Genomic DNA, 27,742 nt, shown 5'->3' with positions numbered 1-27,742 from the left:
AACAAACAAATATAATTCCAAAACTATCCTCAAATTCCTAGAAACCGCAAATTTCCTTCACAAAATATAACCGAGCTTATACTTATCCCAACATCTTTGTATATATGTATAAAAGCTGACCCAATTACCCTAGAGCTTAAGGCCTCAGTAGCTATAGCTCAAGCTTTTGTTAATATTTAGTTTTAACTAGCTATTAGCATTATTCTAAATATAAAATATTTTCAATTCAATTAAAGGTATAATAAAAGTACAAATAATGGGCTTCTTTCGCTGGTGTCAACTTAATTTTTGATTGTATTTATTTTCTAAAATACATAATCAATATACTTGAGTGATAATTGAGTCATGCCATAAGGGCTTACCAGCACTACCAATCGATCACCCAAAATTTGCCACATAGCCGCCTTGACTAAGAGTAGAGAACGCTGGTTATTTCCTGGTTTTTGAGGGTTGTTCTTGCTAAAGTTCTATGATCTAACGACTCCAGTCTTTTAGCTTGATTTCTGTTCTTAGCCCTGGCTACTGCCACATTCCTTGGCCAGTGTGTTGTTTCATTCCAGCCTAACCGTTTTGCTCGACTGCTCTCGCTACATGCTGCCACTCCACAGCAAACTAGAGTTATTTGGCTTTCCAATGGTTTAATTAAAACATTGTTACTTCATTGTGAAAATGCGCAAAGTGTAATTATATAAAATTTTCACAACCACACTTCCCCCGCACACACAGACACACGCATACACGCACTTAGTTGAACACCCAGTTAGAGCACTCGTAGTGCTCTAACAAACAAATAGAACAAACGAGACCGGGACCAGGACGAGGACGAGGACCAGGACCAGGACCAGCCAGAGACAGGGACGCGGACGCGGACAGGGACAGGGACGACAGTACCCAGTGTGTAGTACATGTGTCGACCAGGGGGCGGCGAAAGCGAGAAGGTGTTTTGTGAACATGAGAGCGGGAGAGCGGGAAGCCAAGAGAGACAGAGAGACAGAGAGAGAGCTGGTAAGTGAAGCCGCTTTGAGCTTTAACGCTTTGTACAGATTTCGACGTGCATGTGCGTGTCGTGTCGTGTCGTGTGTGGGCGCAAATCGCTTGGCTTCGAGAGTTGACACGCACACATATGCACAGTTATAATAGGTAGAAAATGAAATTAGACCCAAGCGCCGCACTGCGCCGCACTGCGCCGCGCCGCACTGCGCCGCGCCGCGCCGCGCCGCGTCGTCCCCTAAAAGTAAGCTACAATATTTGCACGCCAGGCCGCAGACACAAGCATGGAATAGAGAGAGACAGAAAGGAAAGGGAGAACGAGAGAAGGACAGAGGGACAGAAGGACAGAGGGAGAGCAACTATTAAAGGAATGCGCTAGGTTTGGCGATTGTTTCGGCTACGTGAAACGTGCTAGGGAGGTATCGGATGGGATGCCCTGCACTGATCGCTAAAGATCAGAGTTTCCTGAGAGAGGAGCAAGCCCTGCCCGATCACAATCAGCTGGCGATCAGCGATACTTTTGCCTGCCTCTTGCCTGCCCTGTATTATCCCGTTTACTTGCCCATCTCCATTAGCTGCATCAACCCTTTAATATCTTAATTGAGGCTGACGGCTTTAAGATGTTGGTTGGCTTAAGGATAAACATCAAATACTCGTACAAAGGAGAAGAAGATGGCTTCAGACACAAAAACACGCATGAACACAGCACTCGGAGCGAGAAGCCAAAATGCCAAAAGGTCTGGAAATAAATTAACTTTTTTGGTGATTTTATGTAAATCATAAAATGAAAAGCGCTCGCCCCCGGACAGGCGGCCAGATCCCGAGACCCACTTATATTTATTTAATGATGTGACCCAAATTTATTTCTCTATGTGGAGTGTTTAATTAGACAGGTTCCCCTTCCCCTTCCCCTTCCAGTTGTACGTTGTACGTTCTACGTTCCATATTCTCCTTCTGTTGTGTTCTCTGGCGACAGTCTGTGGTCTTTACGACTCGGCGAGTACGAAGGTCCCGTTTGGGTTGGTTTTTCGTCAAGGTCAAATGATATGCGCATATAAATTACCCCTCCAGGATAGGTTTTGGGCCCGCTCTGGGGCCGGGCTTATCTTTGAGGCGGGCCGTGCCAAAAATTTACGTACTGTTAAGTAAAGGATTTGTGGTTAATGACGGTCGTCGTCGTTGGTTTTTGGCCACCGCCAGATTATTTTTACTCCCTCTTCAGTCTACACACATACACACATAGGTTACACACGTACATATGTTGCGTAGGCTACGAAGTTTTGGGGCTTATGCGGTTCTGGGTTGTGCTGTTCAGGATGTGGACAATAAATTTGAGTTCTAATCAAATTTAAATTAAAGACAGTAGATGGAATGGTGAGGATGGGTATGACGGCAAGTTAACTTCTTCGATAAGCTATCTAGATGGCGGCACGTTTCGATTCCACTTCCGACTACATATCGATAACTTTTCAACTTTTTCTTTCCTGGCTTAGGAACTGCCTACAACCAGAGTCCCCACCCCCCCCACCGGGGGAAATAAATCAACAAAAATGCAAATTGTCACATAAGTGGACAGACAGCATCTCATGCTCGCAAATCCTTCGACCAAAAGCAGATATGAGAGTCTGACAAATCTTGGCAGGGACCTCAGACCTCAGCTGTCATGAATGCCAAACCTTATCCCCTCCTGAAGGTCCTGAAAACGCCCCAGCTAAGCCCTGGCTTAGATGTGTTAGATATGTTCAACAGCTGCGCTATTTCCATTTTTCTGTTCCGTTCTGGGGGGTTATTTTCTTTTTCTTTTTTTTTTCTGTTGCCGTTGCATAACAGCCATGACAACTTTCAATTTCCATGCCCGCCCCCCTCATTCGCAATTTCAATTTTCCATAGAACCACGCGCCGCGGCCCGGACACGCCCCCCAGCTTAGGGAGAGCACACAGCACAGGACATCAGGAAAACAGAAATATTCTAATCCAATCGAAGCATTTATCAGCGTAACCGATCGACAAAAGTCGAGAGTTATGCATCAAAGTCACGAGGCGATGAGCCAACCGAGATAGTCCTCCTCCTGCACCCTTCAGCAATTACCCCCCTCTTGACGGCAGAAGCGAAATTGATGAAATTTTGTTTTTTATGTAAATGCTGCACTAAATCAAAACACTCGCTTACTCACACAAACTCGCACACACGGACAGACAGACACAAGCCAACAATTTGATGCTGCATTGAGCAAAGTTGACAAAAGCCAAACGAATCACGAATAACGAATCCCGTATCCCGAATCCCGAGACCCGAGTCCCCAGCCCCGAACTCCGAACGGGTCGTCCTTCCATCTCCGTATCATAAAAATATCTCTAACAATTTTTGCAGTAATGGCCAAGCATAAAAAATACGCAACAAAAACAAGTGCAGATTCCGGGAGAGTTTAGGACGATGCCGATGATGATCGACTATGTGGTTACCCCTTGAGCAGATAGCTACAGAGATGTATTTTCCGGAAGGGTTTTACATAAGAAATCCGCCCATGGATGCGAATATACCCCGCTGCCACCCTTCCGACCATATCACGGGTATAATAATAATTTTTCACTTGCGTAACCAATCGATTCGCATGTCCTACCCCTAGCTAGAAATCGGTGCGGTGCAGAGCGGTACAGAGCGTTGCAGAGTGAAGCGGAGCGGAGTGTCAAAGATGAGGCCACACTGATAAAATCCAATCACTATGAAATTTACGCTCCTTTACAGGAAATGAAGCGGAAGAAATGTGCAAAATGTATTGACGACGCCCGCCCCCAGAGATATTTCTCTCTATCTATACATATATCTATTTGTGTGTGTTGTGTGTGCTGTGTGTGTGTGTGTGTGTGTGTGTGTGTGTGTGTCTCTCTCTGTGGATGTCTCTGGGTGGGTGTTAGTGGGTTGGTGGGTGGAATGAGAACTCCAAGTTATTGCCAGTGCAATTCATAAAACAAATTGATATTGCCCTGCTATTACTGGGAGACACAAACAGACACACGTCAAATGCCAAATGCCAAATGCCGAACGGTGAACGACGAACGATGAACGCCCCCGTGTGGAACCGCAGCGACCCCAAAAGGGGGCTGGAACCTGGCTAAATTAAATTAAATATTTACTCGCATTTGCGTGCGATTTCATTTCCATTTCTTTCCCTTCAGCGCCTCAGTGCTCGGTGCTCGGTGCTCAGTGCTCAGTGCTCAGCAATTTGCCAGGGACATGTTGTGTGCTTTGATTAGCTTTCGCCGATTGGGGTAATTTGTGTCACAGGCAACGTCAACGCCCCTCCCCCCCAAGGACGGTGGTGCAGAAAAATCTCAGTTCAGGCACAGAGCACCCATGGGTCGCTGTCCCTGTCCCTGTCCCTCCCTCCTAGTGGCCCTAATTATATGCAACAGGCTAAAGGCTGGGCACTGGGCACTGGGCACTGGGGACCCAAGCAAGCCCGGACCCAGGCGGTAGTTATACAAAAAATTGCATTCGAAATTAATAAATTGATGGCTGGCCACTGGAAGGGACATAAAAGCTCGCTTCTGTGGGCATGCAGTAGTCGAACTGGAGACATGTCCTTCAAGTGTGAGCCAAAGAGGCCTGCCTGTTGGTGTGCTGCCCAAGGCAGAGGCGTAGATTGATCGTAGGTTAACGGATAAGATGGGATTGGAAGAGCTATATGTATGCACATAGTATAAGTGCCATGGGATAACTTAATTATCCCCATAATCTGTTTCATTCGCACAACTAATTTGACCGAAATTTTCCCACATTTTACAGACACCAGAGAAGAGTTCTGGTGGATCATCAACAGAAAGCACCAAAAAAGTGGTTGGTTTTCGGAATTTTTTTTGGCGGGCGGGGGGTGTTTCTGCTGACGGGTGGTTCTTCAACTTGGGTCTAATCGTGAATCGAATTAATTAGTAGGGCAATTGTAACGGTTAAGTGAGTGAGTCACGATTGCCCGGGCAATCCAAATGCAATTCATTGACAATCGATTAGTCAAACACTTTCCGCCCCTGGATTCTATCATTAATTATCGTGCGCACCCTGCCACAAGGAAGCAAAAGTCAGCCGAGCAGCCAGCAAGTAGCAACCCCCAGAATGATCCCCGATCTGCGCCACTGCCAAAAAATGTACTTTAACACTTTGCACACTCCCTCCCCTCTTGTCTGGGTGCCCTTTAAAATGTTGCTGCCACAATGTTGTCGCAATGTCGCAGTCCGTTCCCATTGCACATCACACATGCCTGGGCCTGGGCCTGGGCCTGGGCCCCGGACGGGCCCTTCATCGAGGCTGCGGCGGAAGGACTCACACTCGGGCGAGACTTTGGCTTTTGGAGAGTCTCTAATAACAGGCATTGCCAACCCCTAATTTCCCCTAATTTCTTAACCAATTTCGACCATTACCAGGGCCAGAGACCAGAGAGGGAGAGAGAGAGTGGAAGAGGAGGGCCAAGGCAGGGACTGGTGTGCAATAAAAATTAAAATCCATGCCCAGGCCAAAGACATAACTCGTTCGACTCTCGGGCTCGGGCTCTGTGCTCTGGGCCAGGCTATACCTCTTCTTTCTCGCTCCCTCTCCCTCTTTCTTTCTCTAAAGCTGAGTGTCGTGTCTGCCATAATAAAACGCTGTCGCCTCCCTGGAGTGGAGTGCAGGAAGACGAGGATGATGGCCCGAGAGAAGAAGGCAGCGGGCACCGAAGTGCAGTGTCCGAGTCGGAGTGCGAGTGCGAGTGCGAGGGCAGGGGCAGAGTGGCAGAAGGAAGGGGGGGGAGGGTGTTTTAGAGAGGTAGCAGCAGCTGTGTGGATGGTTCGTCGTGTTTGTGGCGGATGATTGGCCACACAAACACGCAACTACTGTCAATTATTTGACTGTCATTGACGCACCGACCGACGGACAGGACAGAGACAGAGACAGACACAGAGACGGAGACAGGGTGAGAGCAGCAGTATCGTATCAGAAGGGGACCTATAGCTATTGCAGGACCCCGGCACAAAAGGGTTGAGCTATCTGCGTAGGTTGTCTTGTGGCCAACTCTCTTGACATTCGCATGTGTTGGCCCACAACACACGTCTGTCTATCGGGCAGGTCCTACTGTCTCCCCTCCCCTCCCTTCCCCTACCCCGTCTTCCTTTCCGTTCCGTTCCGTTCCGTTTCTGTCCTGCCAGTTTGCTTAACTTGCCTGACTGCCCATCAAGTCGCTGCTAACCGTCGACGTCGATGCCCTCGTTCTCGTTCTCGTTCTGGCCCAGGTCCTCGGACCCCCAGAGCTCTCGGACCCCTGAAACCCCTCTGCTGTGCAGGTATTCCATATTGACGCAATTGCGACAAATTTAAATGCGGTTTCTTCGTGGTTGCAGAGCGGCAAGGAATTATGAGGGGGAACGAAGAAGGGGAACTCAACGAAATTTGTACTCGTCAACGTTCTATGGTTGGATATCCTGCACGAAAGGCAGGGTATATTGAACAGAACGAAGACTTTGTTAAATGATGTTTGACGATGGAATTGGACCGAATTCAAAACTCCACAGAAATTAAAATAATAACAAGCGGATGCTAGAATAATACTGGAAGTAATCCTTCTGCCATCGTGAAACTAGCTGACATAGACTAGACATACCAAAAAAATACCAGACTGATACTGGAATAATACCAATAGTGGAATATCACTAGCAATCCTCTTCCCAAAATAAGAAAATAATTATATACATACCAAAATAATACTAGAAAAATACTCAAATATCGTGAATCCAAAAGTACAAGATAAAAACACTAGAAAAACTACTGGATATACTGAAATAAGTATACTAAAATACTAAAGAAAAATGTAGGAAAGCACCAGCCTAATACTTAACATCGTAGAATAGTACAGAAAGGGTACCCACAGTGCGACTCCCCTGCCAAAGAGGAGGGGGGCCATTCAAATTTTTCCTTTCCGTCTCTTTTGTTATTTGCTGTTGGTTTGCTGCACGCCGCTGCAATCATCATTAAAACTTATTCAATGGCACACTCCTTCGTCCTGTCCTGTCCTGTGGGGGGGTTGGGGGGGTGTAGGCCGCCTATGCTATGTTCTGCCAGGGATCCTGGGATCCCTGGCCGGGCCGTGTTGTCCCGGTCGGACGTTGCATGTGTAATTTCTGTTGGTTGCTTTGCTTTTGTGCACATAATGATTTTAATAAATTAAATTAAATTTGTACACGTCAAACATGTGTCGCCAACAATGCGACTTCAAATTGAGCGCCACGCCAGAGAAAAGGCAACAGAAAGGGAGAGAGAGAGATAGAGAGGGAGCGAGAAGGAGTCCGGGACTCATGGAGTGTCCTGTCAAGTCAATAAAAAATTGAGCCAGCCCTCCTCTGCCTTCTGCTTTCTGCCCTCCCCGAAGCTGGCGAACAAAAGTGACCCAAATATTTTGCAAGGACAATGCACTTGCCACACAATGCAAACAGTGGGCGGAGTGAAGAGAGATATGGAGCATGACCAGAACAGGACACACAACAGACCGCATCGGAGTGGTGCAGAGGGCGGGCTGGAGCGCTGTTCGGCTCGGCTCCGATCTGCTGGATGGGAGGGTGGCCCTCTGGTCAAGTAAATAAACAAAAGTAATTGCATAAATTTATATGAATTAATGGAAAGGCATCATGGAAATTGGACAATCGCCAAATGGAATGAAATTTAAGTGCAAAAGTTTCTCAGCTTTATATCCGCTATGGGAATGAATGGCTTTCGTTCTCGTTTCTCCACATCTCCCTGCCATCCACCAATGGTATCTGAGCAACTTGTTCCCCAAGCCCTGCATGAGTCAGCATTCACCGGAGAGCGGCTTGCTGATTGGTGGGCTCTATGCTGCCTGCAACAGGTACGTAGATCGTGCCACACATTTCGGCAGGCAGGGAGGCAGGGTAGTGCTAGACCGGCCCTCATCTGATGGATGACCCTCATGATTCCGAGAGTGAGATAGAGCTACAGAGAAGAGGATTGGAGAGGAGAGGAGGTGACTGACCCTAGCTAAAAGACGACACTTATGAGTGGTGATCTGTCAATATAGCTGTGAAGATGATACCAGTGGAAATTCAAGACAACTTTTGGTAAATAAAAGATACAAATCTATGTGGATTGTGATTTAGGGAACATACGGGAGGTTTCTTGACTAAAAGTTGATTCCATAAAGGGAATATTTTGTGATTAAGTACCTAATAGTTACATATAAGGAATATTTAATTTATTCGGCTGTTGCGTAAAAGTATACATATCACGAGTACCTCTATCGAATACAGGAAAGGATATTTTCGATTTTTAGAGATTTTCACAATACCCGAAAAGAGTAAAAATTATGTGAGATTCATAATTTTTTTTCGATGATTTAAATTTATTACGAATTCTTCCAAAAACATTAATCTGATGATTAGTGATTAATAAAAAATATTTAAATAATTTCAGACAAGCCCTTAAGGCCTTGGATTCTGTAAATTTATTTGTTATTTAATTTTAAATAATAAAATATACATGTACTACATGGAGGTAAGATACCCTCAAAATGGAACCCCAGATGCAAAATTTTTTCAGCCAATTACTTTGCATCTTTATCCATGCGTTAGTTCATTTCTTTCCAATGCAACACTCATCGATTACCCGGCATTAAGCCCCCATCGATGCATCGATGGACCATGGGGGGGACTGGACAAAAAACTGCGCTTTAAATCTATAGCAGGGATAGCTGGGAGCCCTGCGGCAATCGACTGATTGATTGACAAGCCATTTGCATTAACTTCGACCAGCGGATGATGGAACCAATTAAAGCCCGCCATAAACTGTCAACGTTTTTCTACGAGTGTGTCAAAGGTCAGCGGGAAAACAACAGCCACAGCCACAGCCATAGCCACAACGGCAACAAAAACAATCAAAACCGGCACCAGACCCAGAACCAGAGCAGCGGCCAAAGAAACAACGATTCTGTCAGCTAATTAAAAATGCACATAAAATGTAAAACAAACAGAAAGAGAGAGAGAGAGAAAACTAATGAGTGCAAAATCAATACGGGGAGAAATACAACAGAAAGTTGATAGTTTTGGGAAACAGAATCGGATATACCCTTACAGATCGCCACAGATGGTAGCTATACTATATAAGAAATATTTTGATCTATGTGGGGGTACCATGACCTTTAAAGTGGTATGATATATGGTACACACATATCTCAAACAAGGACAAAGTATTATTGGAAAATTATATCACTATTCGTTGTACCCTGATTATACCTCAAAAGATCTACTGGATTATATTTGACTTGAAGCAGATTGTTGGAATATTTTGTTAATGGTGGTTTTGTTTTTGTTTTAATTAATTTTAGAAAAAGCCTAATGCGTAGGGTCTTATAATGCTTTTAAAGAGATCTAATAAATATTGTTAACGGATACTACTTGAAGTCCCTTTTTTTCCTACCATCATTCCTACCCTACTATGGATCGGTTCTATGCACCGATTTCGCTCTGCCTGCACGTTCATCTTAAGAACTGATGGGATCTATTGGGTTGGAAGTTTGGGGAGGAAGAAATAGCGAACAATTAAGAACAATGAATGCAATATACTCACTCTTCCCTGTTATTACAGGGCATGTGTTGTATATACCAAAAAAGAAAACAAAACCGAAATAAACACAAATAAATAACTGAAAATATGTAATTAATAATTTAAATGCTCACCCAAGAAACATCACAAAAAAACAAAGAGGAGCAGAAAAAGTCGCATAAATAAATTAAGGCGAAATGAATACAAAATAAAGCGGGCAAATAAATAATAAATAATTTTAAATATACACAATTTAGTTAATATAAAACCCAATTAACGGGAAACGGGACACGAAAGATGGCCAGAAAAGAGAAAAAGCCATTTAGAAGACTCTCATTGAGAATGAGTGAGCGAGAGGAGAGGAGAGGAGAGGAGAGCAGCAGCCACCAACGATCCCATGAATGAATGAATGAATGAATGTCATGAAGTCAACTAGGACAAAGCGAATAACACTCATTTATTAATGTACCGTTTCGGCAACAACATAAGCCATGCTTCGCTCCTACCACCCACCACGTGCTGAAAGAGAGTCCACAGCGAGAGAGAGAGAAGCGAGCTGTGGAATGGCAGCGGCATGTAAAACGTTTTGAACTCTGTAATAAATTCTTTTGGATGCCAAATGCATTTTACATTCCATGCTCTGCTCTCTCGCTCTCTCTTTCTGCTCAGAGTGCGCTCTTTTCAATCTCTCTCTCTCTTCTTCTCAGTAATAATGACATTGAAATTACGTCTGTCAACAGAATTGGGGCCAAATGCCCGACGGCTGGCTGTTAAGAGTTCTTCGTTGAGCGAATGTTAAGCGAATCGGATGCTGTAAAACTGGCAGAGCGAGACAGCTATGTTAGCAGAAGAGCGGCAAAGCGCCAGAGCGCCAGAGAGAAACCGGTTTGAGAGAGCGACTCTCTCTCGCGCCCTGTTAACTAGCCGGCTTAGGAAAAAACTTGTTTTTATTAACAGAATCAAAAGGTCTGCGGTTTTCGATGGAATGCACAAGGTGGGGTGCATTTCTGGGGCTTCTCTTAAGCTGTTGCTGGTTGGCTAGAGTTACCTGGAAAGGTTGACAGTTGTAAAATAGTTTTCTATAAAGGATAAAAAGGGTTGCAGTTGTTACTTCGAGCGCAAGCAACCCATAAGCAAACATTTAACAGTACTGTCTCCCAGTTTAACAGATGCTTTGTTTACATGTTAACCTATCACAACATTCAGCGTGCTCTGTTAAATTTCCATCCCGAGAGAGAGTGAGATAAAAAGAGCGCGAGAGAGCGCGCCCATCAATCTAAATGTTATGGCATGTAAAAGCAGCTGCTGCTGCTGTTAATGGCCCGTTTGGCGCTCAGCGCCATGAATTTGAAATGTTAATGAGCCGTTGGATGCCACGTTAACAGACTGCTAAAAGCCACGGCGTGCAGTTTATGGGGCTCATGTGTGTGGCAGGGCCGTGCATGTCTGTGCATGTCCATGTTTCCGGGCTAACATACTCATTGGGTGATTCGGCCCTCCAAATGGGGCTGTTAACCGAACTTGAGTGTTATGGATGGTTAAGGTTGAGTAACGCTTGATGTCTCCATTATGTATTCAAATATTCCTCGCAGCCCATGCCTCATTTCCTGAATGACCTTTCATATCTTGAATGTTAAATGAGCACCGAAAAACTATCATTAATAAAAGCTCAAGCGCGGGCACTCCCCCTTTAATAAAGAAGCGCTGGGCTTCCTGTGTCCCATGTTAATTTGCATTATTTGCGGCACAAAAATTCTGTTAACATTGTCATAATTAGCCTACGTGCATGGCATTTGAACCTTTTAAATGGGCTCCACTCCCCCCATTCGGTCTGGCATTTCAATTGACGACCACTAACAGGGCCCTGCACCTGCTGTGCTGCTGGGGAAAGCCCTGTGGCTGCCGTTGCCACTGCTAACCATTCTCTCTCCCTTCCTCTCGCCGTCTGTCCGCTCTCACTCGCTCTCTGGCTATTTTGATGGCCTCTGTAATTGCTTAAGTACAGCCAAATTGAATTATGTTAACAGAAGCGCACGCGGCTCTTTGAGCATGAGCAACAGCGATCATTCTCTCTCCCTCTCTCTGCCTCGCTCTGTTAACCGTGGTAAACAAATGTTTCCCTCTCTTTCGCTGGCTCTGTTTGTGACCGAGGCGACCTCGCCAGGTGGCGACGAAAGCGAATCCAGTTATTTTCGAAATTTCCCAGCGAGTGGTTGTGCGCAGCGGATGAAAAAACTCAGCGATTTGCTTCTCAGAGCAAGAGCCAAACATTACGGAAAAATATGCGAATATAAAGCGAGTTTTAGCATCGAAAGTGCTTTGAAAACAGTCACGTGAAATACAGTACAGTACATTGAAACATCAGATTACAACAGTGAAACAGTACAGCAGTTCAGCATTAAATGTGTGCACAAAAAAACAAAAAATAAAAAACAGTTCAGTACAGTGAAACAGCGGAACCATCCGAAATATGTAAATGAAACATTATAATCATAAAACGCGGTTTCACAGCAAAGGGCATTCATATGCAAATCCGGTCGCACAGCCACAGCGCGGTCCCTAAAACAGCTCCGAATAACAGTTAAGACCCAGCAAATGCCGGAAAATAATTTACGTATTAAATCAAAACACACGTAGAATTCCAGGCGCTGCTCTTTCTCTCTCCGTTGGAGACGAGCCGGCTTTTGCAACCGGAAAACAACAATTTTTTTTGAGTGGACCCTGCGAGACGCCTGCCGTATTACGGTTACGCTTTACAGCTTACGTTGCGGAGAGAGTCTCAGTGTCTCAGTGCCTCAGTGTTTGTGTGTGCGGTTGTGCGGTTGTGCGGTTGTGTGTGTGTAAGGACACGTAATGTGTGCCGCAATTTAAATTTCAGTCCTATGCAAATACTCGTACAATTGGACGAACATCGTGTGTAGGAGTGTGGATAAACGTAAGCCCTAACAAAGGGACTTCACGTGCGATTTTTAGATCAGACGATAGTCGCCGCCGAGCGTTACCGATATAGCTCCAGATTCAGCTACAACTCCATCTCCCGAAAGCAGCTCCATTATCCAGGTAAGTTCTGTAAATGATGTATTACCTGTACTTTGGTGAGGAGAAGGAGGTTAGTGTGTCTGCATGTGTGTGTGCAGGGATCCTGTGGCGGCACTTGCGGTTGCTGTGTGTGGCATGTTAAGTGCAATCCATTATACAGATATGTGCCCTTCCCTGCACATGCAGGTTGCATGGCGCCCCTCCCCCCCGCTCCGACCATCGCTTTCTTGATGGTCTCTCCCCATCTTTGTCTTGTGTGTGTGTGTGTGTGTGTGTAGTGTGTGTTTTTGGTTACCACAAAGCTTGGTTCTCTCGCTCTCTCCCTCTCCCTTGAAGATACTATCGGCAGCTAGAAGGTGGGGAGGCAGCGGAGGAGATGCAACCTCTCTCTCTCTCTCTCTCTCTCTCTTAATGCATCCATCAACTTCAATGGAATGCCATTCAATCAGAATTTCCTTCCTTCCTTCGTCTATCTTTTTGCGCCGTTTTGCATTTTCGTGCAGTTTTGCCACAAAGGAAAATGAGAAAAATTCCTGCCACTAAAAGCGGGAAAAATTGCTGCAGGTGCCACAGAAAAGTTGCACACTCTTCCGTGCACCCGAAATTTCAACTTACGGAATATGGAAATTGTTAAGATAAAGTTTTTGTTGCAGGAACCGCACCGAATTGAACATATTTGTTAACCCAGTTCTGAGTTGTGGGGGCAGAGTGTCTGTGCTGAGCTCTGCTGTGCCTCAAGTTTTGATTCGGGGCAAGTTTTCCGAGACAAGAATATGATAGCTTAATTGGAATAGCCGGAGAGCCAGAGACCCAGCGCCAGAGCAACAGTAATTAAAAGTTTTGTTGGGGGATATTGTGGCGAAAAGTTGAAGAAAGGAACCCGCCCCGATAGAGCCCCTCACAGAAATGCACAATAGATTCGGGAGGGGTAAGAAGGGTTGCATGTGTCACCCCTATATGATCTTTTGCTAGCTAATAATATTTGTGTGCCCATTCCCTCCTTTCTTGATGCACCCCTATATGATCTTTCCCTATCCCTCGCCATTCGCTTTCCTTATGCATATGTTTTCTACCCCTATTTCGCCTGCCTATGATCTAATTTCGATCTCCTTTCCTGGCCGGCAATTGAATGCCGCAATTGATTGATTCGAATCGATTCGATTACATTCGATTCCATTCGAAGGCTAATGAACCGCAATAAAATTCATTTGGACTACTTACAATTTCGTCTTTTCCTCTGGGTTTCTCCTCTGCTTTTCCAACGCTTCCCCCACCCACCGCCTCCTTTCAATTGAATTTTTTGTTTAATTACAACAAAAACATTCAAGAAATTTCCATTTTCCTCTACCACTATTATATTGAAATATTTTACTCTCCCTCGCGCCTGTCATAAATATTTTAACAGGAGAGCAACGCAAATATTTTAACCATAAAAATTGGCAAGCAAACGGAGGCTGTGGGGCGGGGACGGGGGCGGAATCGACCAAAAAACGAAGAAATCCTTTTTTATTGCAAGCTATAGATAGATGTGGCAGCGGGGCAGCGGGGCAGCGGTGTGTATAAAAGATACAAAAGAAAACGCATTTTCCAAAATATTTACACAGAAAAAATGAACAACAGAACAAACGAGAAAGAAAATAAAACTAGAAAAAAACGGCGGGAAAAGCACAAATAAAGAACAAATAAAATATGAAAAAAAGGAGGCGTCAGGCGGCAGCACGAGGCACGAACAGGAGCTGGAGCTGGAGCAGGAGCAGGACCAGTAGCAGGAGATATATTTTATTTTTCGGCTACAATTTTTGTCGCCCTGCGATGTCCTGTGTGTATGTGTGTGTGTGCTTTTGTATCTGTGTGAGCTGCAGTAAATAAATATACGCGTATCTCTGATGGGGATTTATGGCAATGAGAGACAGTCCCCCACTGGCCCCCACTGGCCCCCCCTGGCCCCCTTGATGCTGGCCTAGGACTTAAATAAATGATAGATTGAAATTTATATAGCCTATGGCACCCCCCAGTCCCAGTCCTAGTCCCACTAGCCCCCCTCTATACTGCTCCGCTCCCCACTCGTCGCTCGCCTCTCGCCTCTCGCCGCTCACCGCTGGCCACTCATATTGCACATTTTTAAGGACCATTTCGATGGGTTCTGAGAGCGTTAGAAATAGGTAACAAAATCGTGCTAAAAATCCCATGATGTATCTATGATATGCATATTCCCATTCCAATTTAGTTGCTGTAAATGCCAGAGAATGCCAGAGGAAAAGTGAAATTTTCAAAAACATTATATCAGGGGTGAGTGGGTGAGTGGGGGATGGGGGATGGGGCTTTTGCGGCCCAGAGATACGAGTATGTATGATAATTCTTATTGAAATATTTCAACATTTCAACATATGAAATGTTTGTAAATTATTTGCATTGATTGAAAAATCACTTTCAAATGCCATTCCACCGCTCTACCGCTCCACCGCTCCAGTGCTCCACTGCTCCTCCACCACTTGCAGTTTAGATTGCATTTCCATTGATACATACATACAGATATTTACACAATTCTCCAACAACAATGTTTCATAATTAATTTTTGTGCTTTGCTTTCCTAAACCAAAGCCAGAGGCGGTGCAGGGGCGGCAGGCGCCTCCCCCTTTTACCGCAAATTCAAAATGCAATAACAAAAGTCCAGCAGTCCCACAGCAGCCAGCAGCCAGCAGGCAGGCAGCAGGCGGTCAGTCAGGCAGCATGGAATTATTCGTACTGGGCTTGTTGTTTTCCTCCAATAATAAAAGCAAAAATCCAATGCAATTTATATGAGCCAATTGGCCAGAGAGTGCGAATGAAAGAGAAAGAGAGAGAGAGAGAGAGAGAGAGAGAGAGCGCCTCTACAATGGGAATTTTTCGGCTGTGGAAATGCAATATCCCAGGTAAAATTATTATTAATTTTAATGAAAACGAAAAGCAGATTTCCAATACCAAACCAAACACAAAAGGATTGTTAATATGTAATTCTGGTAATGCTACACGCAACGATAGAGAATCGGGAATCGAGAATCGCAAAGGGCCAAAAAGTACCGAAACGGAACATAATTTGCAAAAATGTTGCAGCCCCACAATTTGGATCTGTTAAAACGATGCCGGGGATGGATGTGCTTTTCCTTGCAATACATTTTAAATATCCAGATTGTTGAAAATGTGCCAGTTGGGAGAGGGATCTGTGAAAAGTACCCAAAAGCTGCAGATACAATAGTTATCCTTAAAGTGACGGCATTTGGGAGGCTAGAAGAGATATTTTTCTTTGAATAAGCATCTGAAATGATTACGGAAGAGGTAGCCACAATGCATGGCCCCATAGATAAATTTCCCATCAAATTGTTTCTCTGGTTATTTGCACCACACACAAAAGCAGCCATGTGGCAGGAGGATGCTCTGTCTCTGTCTCTGTCTCTGTGGCTGCTGACTGTAAAATTAATTTCATATGGCAAATGGCTAAGAAAAATGTTTTGCCACACAATCTATGAGGATTATTTTCCATCAGACAGAGAGGCACACACACACACACACTGGAGAGGGGAAGAGATACAGATAGAATTCCAAAAATGCTAAATAAGATGCCTCCACACATATCCAACAAAAACCCCCAAGAACAGAGACGAACCAGAAGCTTCAATAAATAAATACTCCGGTACTCCTGGACTCCTGTGTGTGGCATGGGGGCATGGTGGGGGGGACCCCCAACGATCCTTTCGGATACTCTCGGAGTCGTCTCGTTTAATTTTCGGAAAGCGCACTCAAATGTTAATTTCATTTCCCGTTCGCCTTTTGTCTGCAATTCTCTTCACCTTCTCCGCCTCTGACGGTCTCTTTCTCTGCCTCTGCCTCTGCCTCTGATATGTATAAAAAAAAAGATGATATTCGTATTTAATTTCAATTTCAAAGGATTTTCCATGTATTTATTCAAGGACTTTATCTTAAGCATAAATTACGGGCCAACGAACGAGCGAGCGAGCGAGCGAGCGAGCGAACGGGTGCGGGCTCCATTTGGCTTTTCCGTGCCCGCCTCTGGCTTTCACCTACTTTCTCTCTAGGTAGCAGCGCCTCTTCTCCGGGTATCCCCAGTCCAGGCCAAACATTGTCTGAGTCTCTGTCTCCGGCGCCGTCGCCGTCGCTGAGTCCGACTCTGACTCTGGCATGGCTCTGTTTCTGCTGCTGCTGCACGGGGGGGCACGGTCTCGGGCTGGTGCTCCTGCTCCGGCTCCTGCTCCTGGTCCCGCCTGTGTTTGCCAAACTGTGGCTTCCAGGTTATCCTTCTGTGTCTCTCGCTGCTTCTCCTTCCCTCTGGCAGAGTCCTTGTCTCGTGCTGAACGTCGTGTGCATTTGGTTTTCATTTACATATGAAGCTCCTTAATAATCCTTTTGTGCACAGGGGACACAGTCGGGACACAGACACAGACAGAGCCACGGACACACACAGAGCGGAGTGCCGTGCCCGTGCCGCACACGTGCGTACAAGGAAATGTTTAAATATATGCAAATCTAGTTAAGTGTAATCATTTAGCACAAGCAAGAATAAAGAAAAAAGTGGCCCGGGTCCTTCAGCATCCTGCAAAAAGTTGCCACGCAAATTAGAATTTGAATGCATTTAACAGACGGGCACACACGCACACAAAAAGGACCTTATACCACAATGGCCAGGCGATAATAAAGTTATAAATGGTTCATTTCATGTCCTCTGTTCAGATCCACCTCCCCCTCCCCCCCCCTCAATACAAAAAAAGTGTCGTCTAGTAGGCGACAGATGAAGAGACATTCCGATCGGAGAGGGATCTTAGAGAGACTCTGTCAAATGTGAGTTCTACAATGGTTTGTTCTCCTATGAACATTAAATATCTCTACAAATCTTGAATTCATTCTTGAATTGCTCATTAATACCCTTAATGCCTTGAGTGCCCCTACTCGGGCGCAGCTCTGGCTCTGGCTCTGGCTCTGGCACTGCCTCTGGGTCTGCCTCTGGCTTCAGCAAACACAACACTCCAGACAGAACCACTCGTACGCATCCCATTACCAAGTGTAAATAATATAAAAAAATTGCTAAAGAATCCATTAACGCTTTGTGGCATTGCATTTAAGCCGTTGCATCGCCTCCTGCATATCCTGGAGCTGCCGCTGCCGCTGCTGCTGCTGCTCCTCCGACTAACGAGCGGCGGCGTTAGTTTAATTTCTAGAGCAACCCAACAACTGAAGGAATGGAAAAAATTCCATCCATAATGAATGCAAATGCTTTTGCGCTCATAATTTCATCATCATCATCACCCAAGCGGCATCCTCCTCATCATCATGATGATGATCATCAGCAGGGCGCTCCTCTCCTCTCCTCTCTCTCTGTCTCCCTCTCTGATTTCGCTGTGTGTGTGTTTGTGCGTTCCCTCTGTGGTTTGGCAGCCAGGACACAGTTTCGTGTGTCTGCAACGGATATGAGGCAAAGGCATCAGAAACAGAGGCCGACACCGAAGCGCACAGCATAGAGCGCATCAGAGCGGGAAAGAGGCTGGGCTGGCGGCTGGGAAAAGCGGAGTAGAGCAACGAAGTTGGTTGCCTATTTTCAAAAACACGGCATAAGGATAACAACCTCTTAACCCAGTTTTGTGCAATCCAACTGCAGGCAGAGGCAGAGGCAGTGGCAGTGGCAGACAGAGACAAAGAGAGAGAGGAGGTGAGAGGTGAGAGGCGGCAGTCTGCCACAGATACAGATACTCTCTGCTGCTGAGAGGCTCTAGCTCTAGCTCTAGCTTGGGCTCTGGCTCTGGCTGTGGCTCTGATTCTGATTCTGAGGGTCGGGTCCGACGGCGTAGAGGGGCGTATCCTTGTGCATTTGCTGGGTCCTGGGCTACCCATTTTAAATTGAACTGTGCGCATTTAAGCGTAAACTGACAGCTTGGAAAATCGAAAGCAAAAATAAATTGTCTAGTGAACTTGGTGGTCCATGGCCCAGGCGAAGGCACAGGCACTGGCACAGGCACAGGCACAGGACCAGGCCATGGCACGACACAGCTGAGCTGATTGTAGCCTTTGGGCTTAGTGTCAGCCGGCAGCAAGCGGCAAGCGGCAGGCAGCAGGCAACAGGAAGCAGCCGGGGTGCAAAGGACAGTGGCAGGAAATGGCTGGGCTGGCTCTCTCTCTCTCTCTCTCTCTTTCCCGGCCGCTGCTCAGAGTGGTGTCTGTCTGTCTTTGGCTATTAATTGAAATTCGTTGTGCTTACAGCCTCCCGCCGCCTCCCGCCGCTGCCCGCTCTGGCCAGAAAGTTTTAAAAGCTCAGAGACCCTGCTCCTCGGTGCGTAGTAGGCCTTGAAGGACATTACCAGCAGCAGGCAACAAAACTTGTCGCCTCAGACTCGGCCCACAGTCCCTATTCCGACCAGGAGCGACCCTCTCAAATAGCATTTGCATATATATCATCTCGTATATCCTTTTTGTCCGAGCCCTGGCACACGGTGTGTTAAAACTTTGTCCCTTTCTCTGCTCACGAGATTTGCATAGAGCGAGGGTTATGTGGTGTGTGTATGCGTGCGCGTGTGTGTGTGAGGGACCATATATCAGTCGTCCTTCAAGGGAAAAACTAACTCTCTCTCTCGGATAACCGGTTTTTGGGCCTGGGCCTGGGCCGCGTCACGCTTTGGGGTTACCCTCTGGACAGCCTCCTGGCTGCTTGTTAGAGAGAGGTAAACACAATCTGAAAGTAATCCTAACCAGCCAACTGGCAATTGTAAACGAATTCGGTTTGTTTGGCTTTGGATTGGAGCGCACCATATCCAGATTCGGATCCAGATACAGATGCAGATCCAGGGGCAAGGACTCGTTTTTAATTAAGAAATTTCGGGTGAAGAGTTAATGAAGCATGAATGAAGCCCGTTCCACGAAGGGTGAGAACTTGTTCTTGATCCTAAAAACAAACATTAATTGTATCTAACATTCACCCAATTTTGATCTGTGATTACGGATCAGTTTGGAGGACTTTGGAGGACTGATCCTAAGGGATCTTTTATATATTTCTATATTTGTGTTCTCCTAAAAAAAAGTGCGGTTTTCTGGGATTTTTTAAGATTCATCTTGCTTATTCATTAAAAATACCACACAAAAATACAAAAAATACCGGAAAACAACAATTAAATTATGTATAGAGTACAAATCAAAACAAAGTAAGTGAAAATGTTTGTTTTTTATTGCATTTCAAATAATTTATCTTCAAGTCTAACCTCAATTTCCGCCCACATAACCTCACTTTCCATACGTATTTAACCTCAAAGGCTTTCTGTCTGTCTTCGTCTTCGTTTTTGTGTTTGTTTTTATTCTTGTTTTGAGGCACGCACTGGCACTGGCACTGCTGCAAGTGCAATCGCTGATTCCTCCATAATACACGCTCAGCTCAGCCCAGAGACGGGCACTTGCCATGTCAGCAATGAAATCGAAAAGTTGCCAATGCGCTCACCTGCTGCTCCTTCTGCTGCTCCACCACCTGGTGCACCAGGACTTGTACAGGGGTTTTCACGGATAGTTTTTGGCCAAAGTTCTGTGTGCCCAGCAGGGGTGCCAGTGGGCGGCAGAAAAAAACTTTTTCACAATGCCTTTTTACATATTGGGACTCCCCACCCACTGCCACCCCACGCCCACTTCTGGCTCATTTCTTTTGCTACTTTTGCTACTTAAAGTTTGCTTTTTGTCTTTGGAGTTGAGAGATACGTACATATATATACCCACCCGCCTCCATCTGTGCTCCTTCCCTGCTCACTTCTCTTCTTTCTGCGGAGGAGTCTCAAAGGGAAAGCTCTGCTCCGGCTCCGGCTCCGGCTCCGGCTCTTGGGCTTGGGCTTGGGCTCTTTTGCTATCCAAATTGCGAGCAAATTAATTGAACGCAAAGAAATGCAGAAGGCAAACACAGAGACAGAGCAAAGCCAGGAGGAAAGGAAGGACTGAGATGACGTTGAAACTTCTTCTTCTTCTACTATATACCTGTCTGCAGGACCCTGTCCTCATCCTCGTCCTCGTCCTGGTCCTGGTCCTGGTCCTCTTCTTCTGGTTGATATCCCGACCAACTTGCTTGTTAAATTTAAAACGCTTACCAGTCTGGTCTGTGCTTTCCACCTGGGGGAAAACCCTAAGCGTAGCAAATAGAAAGAGCTGAATGGAGCGCTGGGAGCAAAGGTTACGACTAGGGGATGCTCTAGCCAAAGGTTGGGGACTTTTCGGATCTACAGAAAAAGAATGAGAGAAGGAAGACGGCAGACACGCTCGATAGCTCGTTAGCAACGTTTCGGTTAGATTTCTGCCTTTGGGCTAGAAGTGAAACATCCTTTCCTTGCCAACACCAATCGATTACGAGTGGTAAATGTTGTTCTAGTGTTACCTCAGCTCTGCAGCTAAACGCTCAGCCAATCGACTCTGTGTATTTGCTACCCTGCGGTTTAAACTACAGAAAAAATGCTCAAAGTTTTTGCCACTCATTTTTTAACACGCAGTCCTTGGGCTTCTGGTGCGAAGCTCCCACTTTTTTGGTCTCGTCTCTGGCTCTCCTTCCGTTTCCATCACTCTGGCTCAGGCCCAGGCCCAGGCCCAGGCCCCACTGCTAATCCAGGACAATAAGTGTTTGTCGTTGGGATTTAGACAATTATTCACGTTAAGTTGACGTCTGAGACGGGGAGCCCAGGCAACTGACAGTTGCGATTCGCCTGCCTCTCTCTCTGCCACGGGCACTGCCACTGGCACTGCCACTGCCTCTGACTCAGAGTCCTACCTCTGCCCCATTTCTGGATGGAGTCTCTGGCTCTACAGTTTTGTAATTTCTTCAACGTTTCAATTTGTCCCGGTCTGGATTTTGCTTCTCTCTTATTTTTGGTCTCGTTTATTTTTTGTATTTCCAGGTTATTTCTGAGGATTTCTGGCACTGGGGGCCGGCTGCGGTGGGGGTGGTGGTGGGCGTGGGCACACGCAACATTTTGTATTATAAGCGCATTTGGGTTTTAAGGTGTCAGCAGCCGAGGGACCCGGGACCCGGGACTCGGGACTCGACTCCGCGCGTTGATATGTCATCTGGAAATAATTTTTATTTATTCGTTCGTTCGTTCGTTGGCCCCGCGCCTCGAGCGCTAAGCCGTCTGGCAATTTTACGATGACATTCGAGGGATTTTCGTTTGCTAAATTTGCAATATACATTTTTCATACTGAAAGAAACGAAACGCCAGAAACGCAAGAAAGAAAGCTCTGCGCTTCCGCACCCACTCGAAGCGCTTTATATGATTTCGTCGCCTCAATAAAACAAAAAACCGAAAAAAACCGAAAAAAAAACCCCAAAGAGAACTCCATACTGAACTCTCTCGCTCTCTCTGTCTCCTTCTATCGCATGACCCCCACACGGGATGTGTGTGTCCGGGCACCCCCCTCGGTACTGGTCCTGGTCACGTACGGAACATAAAAGTATTTACAAATAATATTTCCATATGGTAAGACGTGACAAAGACTCAAATTAGCGATGGAACGTTTATCTTCCAATGAAGGGGGGTGGGGGGCACCCCCTACTCCGCCCCTCCCCACCCACCGCCACCTACCAGCAGCTGGCCATATATGTCGAAGTCTGGCCATAAACAAACATCGGGGAAATATCCTCGTAAACATCCAATATCGAAGTGGCCCATAGAAAATATATTTCCCTTATTTTTTCCCATAATTTTAATGCCACGGATTGAACCTTTTTTTTGTGTTTTTTTCTTTTTCTTTTTTTGTGTGTGTTTGTGCGAAACTTTCGGTCCGAGCCGAGATGGAGTGTTTAGGCCATTAATTTAATTTTATGTTTGATTTTGTGTACGTTTTTTTACCTTCCTTCCATTTTTTATATACATTTTTTTTTGGTTTTTTTGCTTGTTCGAAATTATTTTGTTTGGCACTTTTAATGGCCTGCATTTGGCGGCGGCGGCGGCAAAGTTATTTTTTTCGGGAACTTAGGAACTTTAATGACGACCCAAATTGGTGTCCGGGATTTTGTTCGGGCGGGTATATACTTATTGGAAGGACTGTGAGATTGAGGTTTGATTGAGGGAAAGTGAAGTTGCAAGGAAATACGTACATAATTTGAATGGAGTTCGGTTTATGGTCCTGGGATCCCGCTTTAGTTATCTTTTAACAAGAGATCTTCGGCTGAACAAAACTGAGGCCATTCGAGCGATCCTCGCCAAGAAGTAGTCAAAGTTGTGGCATCATTAAGCCGCATTTATGATCCTCACATCGTTAAGCCAACGCCAGGGAACACAACCTGCCTCTGGGCAACCACCGACCCCGCCCCTGCCACCACTCCACACAATTTTTTATGCGCCTATCAATGTCTACGACTAGCAGCAGTTTCTTTTCAGGCTCGGAGCTGCTCCTCCTGTGGGGCAACCTTTGGAAACACTTTTAATTGCTTGAACTTATTAAACAGCTGCCACTGCAGCACCAGCACCAGCCCCTGTCCCTGCCCCTACGCCTGTCCCAGCCCCTGGCCGCCAGCAAGAACTTTTAGTATTTGCTTCATATCCTTCAAGACAAAAAATACAACAACAACAAGAACAACAACAAAAAAATAGCAACAGCAACAGAAACAGAAGAAGGAAAACTCTTCTCCGGGCTGCATAGACAAAGACAAAGACCCAACGACTTGGCTTAAGGTCAGCAACTTTTATTTCTTGGCCAACACTTGCCGATCCCAAGGAGCCCCAGCCTCAGTCCCGTCTGAAGTGGCTAAAAGCAGCGCTCGCTGTCCCATCCTCTAAGCCCCATCCTCACTCCATCCATCGCTCGTCTCCGTCTCCGTCTCCGTCTGCTTATCTTTTCCTTTCCTCCCCCTCGCCCTGGCCCTCCTCCACGGTGCTTTTCCCCGTCTTTCGCGCTGTTGTTGCGCTCATTTTATTGTTCTTGGCCTGGCCAACACCAGAGTCCTCTCTACGGCTGCATTTTGGCATTTTGCAGCATTGGTTTTTTTTTTTTTAGTTTTTTGGTTTTTATGTTTTTTTTTTAGTTTGAAGTTTAATGCCAGAGTCGTGCCTCATATTTCGACGATGGAATACAATAGACGATGAAACAACAGCAACAACAGCGACAACAACAACGTTCAACTAAGGCGTGCCAGAGGGGCGGAGGTGTGTGTGTGTGTCTTTTTTTTTTGTTTTTCTATACCCTATTTAGTGGGTATTACGATCTTTCAGAGAAGAGATCGGATTTTTCCATCATTTAATTTGGAATAATACAATATTCGGGCAGGGAACCGTAAAGTTTTCAAGTTAGAAGCTTGATTGTATTATTTATTATGCCTTTTTTTATTATTTAATTAAATATTTATGGCATTTTATTAAATATTTAATTTAACAGCTGTTGGCATGCTGATTCAGGTTCCTTCCCACATTCAGACTCACTAAAAAATTTATTTAATTTTCATAAATATGTAAATATTATTATTCGGCTTTAGAGAATTTTTCTTTTAATTTTATTTTTATTTTTATTTAATATCCTCTTACTTTTCAAATTATTTTTGTTTTGTTGATATTTATTTTCATTTATTTATGGTCATTAATTATTTTTCGGTTATTTTAAATTTTTAAATTAAAAAATATATGTATTACTATTTTTTGTTTTAAATTTGTTTACCTTTGGTTATATTCTAGGTATTTTATGTGTCTTATGGGTCTCGTTTTAATAAATTTTCTTTTATATTAGATCCCCCTATATCATCGCTGGAAACCATTATCCTTGAACAAGCTCTCACGCCGAAAACTAAATCCTAAAACTAAATGTTGTCACATGTGCGATCCATTCTCAGAAGAGTCTTTTGTCCTCGAACAGATCGTTCTGTAAGGGCATCTAAGCCAGCGCCTTCGCCTAGCTGGCATTCCTTTCCTTTTTGTTTTTTTTTTTTTTTTTTTTGTTTTTTTTTTGGGTGCTGCACAAGTAGTCGACGAACGCTTTTGGTGGTGGCTACACGGCTACAGCTTCAGATACAGCTTCAGCTTCGGAGCTACAGCTCGGTCTTCGGTCTTGGGTTTTTGCTTTTGCTTTTGCTGGGTTGGTAATCCGCCTCACTTTAGCACTTGAGCGGCATCTCCTCACTCTCAGTTCCTGCCCGTGCCCGTGCCCCTGCCCCTGCCCCAGCCGCTGCCACAGCCGCTGCCGCTGCGTGCCTCCCCCATTGTCCGCTGCAGATTGAGCAAAAGTTGTTGCCGTTTCGTTCGTTCGTTGTTTGGCTGCCAGTTTGCCAGCCTCTGGGAAGTGTGAACATTTTGGGCAACACTCCACAGCGGCTGCCCCTGCCCCAGCCGCTGCCGGTGCCACGTACCCCTTGGTCCGAACCGTTTCCCATGATCTCCTGCCTGCTCTCAGCTCTCAGCTCTCGCGGCTCAAAAGGTGTTGGTAATGATGATTTTGAATTATTCATGATTCACGACGATTGAAATTATTTGCGCGCGTTCGTTCGTTCCTTCGTTCCTTCGTTCGCTCGTTCGTTCGTTGGTTGTTAAAGTTTTGCTGGCCGCCGCGTGTTGCAAGGAGTCGCACTTATAAGGCCGAAGAAGCAACAATAGCCGCGGCAGCGGCAGCGCCAGATTTGCGAGGGGTGTGTGTGTGTTCCTGTGTCTTGGTGCTCAGTTTTACCTTTTCGCTTTATGTTAAATCATTCAAATTGAACAAAAAGAGAGAAAAAAACACACACAGCACAACACAATAACAGAGCAACAAAGCAACAGGAACAGCTGAGGACCTGGTAGGACATGCACTGAGGGGACCACAGGGGTTAGAATGTTCTCAGGGGATGGGATGCGATGCGATGGGATGGGATGGGATAGATGGTTAGCTGCTAAGCTGGGTGCGATGAGTAGATGCTTCTTTGGATGTGCTCGGGAATGGGATTTGCCACATTCGGGCCGCACTGCTTTGCCGTTTTTCAGTGCGGAGCGCGTATAATGTGTGGCATTGACATGGGGCAAGGCAAGGCCTGACAAGGCCTATCAAAAGTAGTGCTCTCGGTTTTTGGTTTTGTTTTGTTTTGTTTTTTTTCGCAGCTGATTCCCTGAACAAACGAAATGTCATAAATGTTGATCTCTGTTCATTTGAACGTTTCAATTTGGCTTTGGATAATGCAGTTTTGGATTATCGGCAGAGAGAGAGGGAGAGAGTGGTAGAGAAGAGGGAGATAGGGTGCAGGGAGGGTTAATGTTAATCCGGGCTAGGAGTTAATTGGGAAATTCATGTAGATACTATATAGGGGGTATAGGATGAAAGAGATCTGGCTTGAAGGAGTAGATCTGTAGATCTATTGGGAAAGACCCCGCCAAACCCCCAAATACTCGACTCTCTCGCTTTATAGATGATTCATACAGAAGGCTGATTCGTAGCCCAAAAACTATTCCTATCCCCATGGAGTTTTTCCACCTTTCCGCCTTTTTCCTTGTTCCATTTTCTGCTCATTCAGCATTATCCCAGCCCCCCCCCCTTCTGCTGCCCTGATGGGTTGGTTGCCAATTGGCACTGGGGATTGGGGATTGGGGATTTGGTCAAAGTCATTTTGCGCATTTTCAATTTGGCCAAAAACTTTCGTTTCGTTTCGTTTCCATCTCTGGAGAGAGAGATAGAAAGAGAGGGAGGGAGAGGGAGAGAGAGAGCTTCTCGCTTTGGCTCTGGTGCAGGTTCTAGGGCTGCTTTTGTAGTCTTAGCGCATTCAGGCTGCTAATTAGGCGGCATTAAGATTGCTAGCCCCCCCACTACCCCACTACCCCTCTCCAGGCCGCTGTGGACCCCTCGTGGCTCCACTCCTGTAAGCGCATTAGATGCTTCAGTTGTGACGTTTTTCGTTTGGGGCACAAAGTCAAAACGAGAAAATAAATGCCAATAATTTGGGTTTCTCTCGCTCAAAACCAATCACCACACACAGACACAGACACACACAGTGACTGCCAGCAGTCTTTTGCCCTTTTTCGAATGGCCAAAAGCAGGGGGGGGTGGGGGGTTGGATGAGTGGGAGGTAGTTTTTCCTCTATTTTGGAAAGGCTAACGAACTATTTTCACAGAGCGACGAAGACGAAGTCGCACTCGAAGCCGAATGCTGTTTAAGGGGGCCAACAGGAAAAAAAAAGTGCAAGCCAGGCCAAAAAGAAATAGAAAATCAAAGGAGGAAAAAGGTTTACCCCCCTATCAGCCCCCTCCCCCCCCCTCTGTTGTTGTTGTTGTTGTTGTTGTTGTTGTTGTTGTTGGTGTGTTTGCTACGTGCACACAAACTTAATTTGAAGTTAAAATGTAGCGCCAAGTGGCAGAAGGATGAACCAGTGAGCAAGGGGGCAGGGGGCCGGGGGGCAGGGACGCCAAGTGCCTTCACAGAGAGGGCTCAAAACGGGTCTCATCTTGGCTTTTATGATCGAGTTAATTTGAATTTTCAACAAGCCATCAGCTGAGACAAAAAGATTTGCTTCCTGGCATTCAACAGGAGAGTCCCGCCCCCAGTCCTCTCAACCCTTTTTCCCCAGCCGCCCCACCGCCCTGCGTACTCGACTCTCTGTTGATTCCACTTTGAAAAGTATTTTCCAGCCGCATGTGTCTGGTATAACTTTTGGTTGCTCCTGTGGTTTCCGCCCCCTTCCCAGCCCCCCCCCCCCCCCCCCCACACCTTTTTGAGGTCTTTCGTTTTTTTTTTTCGGTGGATCCTGGAGAACGGTTTTCGTACGTGTCCCGTGTGTGTGTGCATAGGATTTTCAATGCCTCCCCCCACCCCTCCCCCCTCTCTGGCTATTGATTTTTTTTATACAATACATAAATTTCTGTGTGCTTCCTTCATTTTTTTCTTCTTTTTTTTCTGCTGCCTTTCGTGTCCATCTGATTGGTTGCTCCTGCGCCTGCATCCCAGGTCTTTGTCATCATCGACTCTATACATATATATAGTCGCACATATACGTAGCATCAGATTCGATTATGCGATTTAATCTGATTTCGCACAAACGAATGATTCAAATGCAAATAACACAAACACACATCCACATCCCCCCCACTCCCTGCAGGGGGAGGGATATAGAATTTTGAGTTTTCCTTGGTACTCCCGTTTTTTTTTTACCCCCTTTTTCTTTTTGTTCGTTTCGGTTAATAGCTTTC

At 45.7% G+C, this 27,742-nt stretch overlaps 1 protein-coding gene across 1 annotated transcript in view; it reads left to right on the top strand.

Annotated features, from left to right (window-relative positions):
* Positions 1-11,784: 11,784 nt before the first annotated feature.
* The window catches only part of LOC6602179 (MOXD1 homolog 2), a 130,320-nt gene continuing 114,362 nt past the window's right edge, over positions 11,785-27,742 (top strand). The window contains exon 1 of the mRNA XM_002027183.2: positions 11,785-12,628. The gene's annotated coding sequence lies outside the window, so the exon portion shown is untranslated. The remainder of the gene's footprint in view (positions 12,629-27,742) is intronic.

The sequence above is a fragment of the Drosophila persimilis genome, unplaced genomic scaffold, assembly GCF_003286085.1.
Source record: "Drosophila persimilis strain 14011-0111.01,24,50 unplaced genomic scaffold, DperRS2 tig00000715-arrow-arrow-pilon, whole genome shotgun sequence".
NCBI lineage: Eukaryota > Metazoa > Arthropoda > Insecta > Diptera > Drosophilidae > Drosophila > Drosophila persimilis.
Note: the sequence above shows the minus strand (reverse complement) of the source record. Positions and strands in the feature narration are given on the sequence as shown.